The sequence below is a fragment of the Alosa pseudoharengus genome, unplaced genomic scaffold (genome assembly GCF_046254945.1).
Source record: "Alosa pseudoharengus isolate Yale_2024_CS ecotype anadromous, Long Island Sound unplaced genomic scaffold, YU_APseudo_1.1 YU_APseudo_1.1_scf_323, whole genome shotgun sequence".
Taxonomy (NCBI): Eukaryota; Metazoa; Chordata; class Actinopteri; order Clupeiformes; family Clupeidae; genus Alosa; species Alosa pseudoharengus.
The window spans coordinates 18,823-22,092 of record NW_027468731.1 but is presented as its reverse complement, the minus strand read 5'-3'; the positions used below and the strand labels follow the sequence as shown (position 1 = coordinate 22,092).

Genomic DNA, 3,270 nt, shown 5'->3' with positions numbered 1-3,270 from the left:
GCCACACAGTAACATCTTTTTGCAACACTATATATACCAACACGTAACAGAACTCGTTGAAGACGCCAGTCGAGTCTTTCATGGTTTCGGGGTTTGACATGAATATTAGACTTTTTCGGGCGTAGGGGGTAGGGGGTTTGTCGCGCGAAAAAACCTCCTAGTTTTCCAAAGAAGGGGGCAGTATAATAGGGTAGTGTGGGTTGAGAACTGATCTATTATGCACCTGATATCACTTATGTGGTTCTTCGATGAATGTTGATGGAGTATTGGACAGTTATTTCTCATTCAAGGAAATGTACACCCTTTAAACGTTAACATTAGGAAGGAGTCGCCAAATGCCAAGTGAAAGTGAAGGAAAAAAAAGGAACCAGATGCATGTATAGTGAACGCCCGGCATGGTGGGTAACGAGTCGTTAGTATGCCACCATTAACTTATGCCTGGAAAGTTCAATTCTTAGGGGGATTATAAATTTATGGCCCTGAAATAGGAACCAAATGCCAGGAATAGTTCATTCTGTGAAACCCCCACAATTTTTGTCCGTGATCTTATCATTAAGAGTATGCACGATTTAGTCGTGTTGGTCGGTTCTCACTACATTAAATAAGTATATATCTATTTTTGATGGGTAACGCAAGGAAAATGGTTTGATGGAGTAATAGGGATTAATCTATTTATCAGGTTTTCTTATTTATATTCTGAATCTTAATTTAATGCTTATGTATACCTTAGTTCAATTATTACTTGCTTTGTCCTTATTTATTGTTATTTGGTTATTATTGTGTTGTTCTTAGATTCAGTTATGTAATGTAAAGCAGTCATTTACCTGACATAATATGAATGGGGATTATACATAGTATGTACCTACACCATATATATATGTATAATTATACATAGTATGTACTATACCATCTGTGCATGGATATTGTACATACTATGAGTATACAACATTTGTATACCAAAGTACATATATTTGGCGGCGGGCGGCGGGCGGCGTGTCGCCAGAGAATAGTTTAACTTAGAATACTAGCTTTGGGAGTTAGAGGTGGAAGTTAAAATCTTTCTTTTCTGGGCCTCAGGGAGGACTTTAACCTCCGGTCTCCGGATTACAAAACCGGCGCTTTGAACTAAGCTACTGGGGCAGTTTCATTCTAGGGCTTTGTTCTCTATTCATCCGGCTAGCGGGGCGAGAACTAAGAATACAGAGAAGTAGATGACTGAGGCTACTTGCCCGATAATGACGTATGGGTGTTCTACTGGTATTCCTCCGATTCATGTCAAGATGATGACGTCTGCTACTAAAGTTCAGAATAGGAATTGTGTAATAGGTCGGAATGTTAGACCTCGTTGCTTTGAGGTGTGTAGAATGGGAACAACCATTAGTACTAAAATGGAGAATAGAAGGGCTAGTACTCCGCCTAATTTGTTGGGGATTGAACGCAGGATGGCGTAGGCAAATAGGAAGTATCACTCTGGTTTAATATGGGGTGGGGTGACCATGGGGTTGGCGGGTGTAAAATTATCTGGGTCTCCTAGTAAGTTGGGTGAAAAGAGGGCTAATGAGGTTAGTGCTAGTAGTATAACTGCGAAGCCTAGAAGGTCTTTGTAGGAGAAGTATGGGTGGAATGAAATTTTATCGGCGTCCGAGTTAAGGCCGGCAGGGTTATTTGATCCTGTTTCGTGTAGGAATAAAAGGTGGAGGATTGTGGCCCCTGCAATTACGAAAGGGAATAGGAAGTGGAATGCGAAGAATCGGGTTAGAGTGGCGTTATCTACGGAGAAGCCCCCTCAGATTCACTCTACTAGTGCGCCCCCCACATATGGGACGGCAGATAATAAGTTGGTAATTACAGTGGCCCCTCAGAAAGACATTTGTCCTCAGGGGAGAACGTAGCCTACAAAGGCAGTCATCATAACAAGAAGGAGAAGGACTACTCCAATGTTTCATGTCTCTTTGTAAAGGTATGAGCCGTAGTAAAGTCCTCGGCCAATGTGGGCGTAAATGCAGATAAAGAAGAATGATGCTCCGTTTGCGTGCATGCTTCGGATCAGTCAGCCGTAGTTTACGTCACGGCAAATGTGGGCAACAGAAGAGAATGCAGTTGCGATGTCAGAAGTGTAGTGTATAGCCAGGAATAATCCTGTTAAAATTTGTGCTGCTAAACACAGCCCTAAAAGTGAGCCGAAGTTTCATCAGACTGAAATGTTAGAAGGGGCTGGGAGGTCGACTAGTGCGTCGTTAGCGATTTTTAGGAGTGGGTGGGTTTTTCGTAGGCTTGCCATTAGGGTTTCTATAGTTGAATAACAACGGTGGTTTTTCGAGTCATTGGTCTCGGTTAGAATCCGGGTAGAAATTATGGTATACTTTGTGTGTCTTTGATTATTTGGGTTTGTTTTAGGGATGGTAGGTGTTGCATCCAATCCTGCCCCGTATTTCGCGGCATTAGGGTTAGTGATGTCTTCTGGAGCGGGTTGTGCTGTTTTAGCAATGTTTGGGTCTCCGTTTCTGGCCTTGGCTCTTTTCTTAATTTATTTAGGGGGGATGTTAGTAGTTTTTGGGTATTCGGCTGCCTTGGCAGCTGACCCGCACCCTGAAAGCTGGGGGGATGCGTCTGTCTTTGAGCATGCAATGTTCTACTTTGTGGTAGTCGTTGCAGGGCTACTTTATTTTGGCTCGTCATGATATGATTTTAGTGCGGGGGTGTTGAGTAGCTGTAAAGAATTGTTGATGGTTCGGGGAGATGTTGGTGGGGTTTCTATGCTTTATGCTTCAGGGGGTGTTATGATAGTGTTATGCGCTTGAGTTTTATTGCTAACCCTATTTGTAGTGTTAGAGTTGACTCGTGGTTTAAGTCGGGGGGCTTTACGGGCTGTTTAGGTAGAGGCTAAAAGGGTGGCCAGTCCTGTGGTGATTATGAAGATTATTAGATATGTCTTGATGATCCCTCGTTGGGCGTCGCTAGTGGCGGCGGATATTTTTGCCTGGGCTGAAGCTAGCCCTTTGGGGCCTGCGGCTTCAAATCAGGATTGGTCTACTAGTTGGTTGGCCATTGTTTGGCCTAAAACCAGGTTTAGTTTAGGGGCCAGGCGGTGTACTGTTGCGGGGAAGTAGCCAAGTATATTTGAGAAGTTGTGTAGTTTAATGATTGGGGTAGGTTTAAATTGTTTGGCAGTAAGGGCGGCTAGTTCTATGGCTGTTAGAAGTCCAATGATTGTGACGATAAGAGCAGCTAGTTTTAGTATAGGGGGTATGGTTATAATGGGTGTTTTTG

General features: G+C 43.2%; 1 pseudogene; it reads left to right on the top strand.

Moving 5' to 3' along the window:
- Positions 1-2,339: 2,339 nt before the first annotated feature.
- LOC143101351 (NADH-ubiquinone oxidoreductase chain 6-like) lies at positions 2,340-2,876 on the top strand (annotated as a pseudogene).
- Positions 2,877-3,270: the final 394 nt, after the last annotated feature.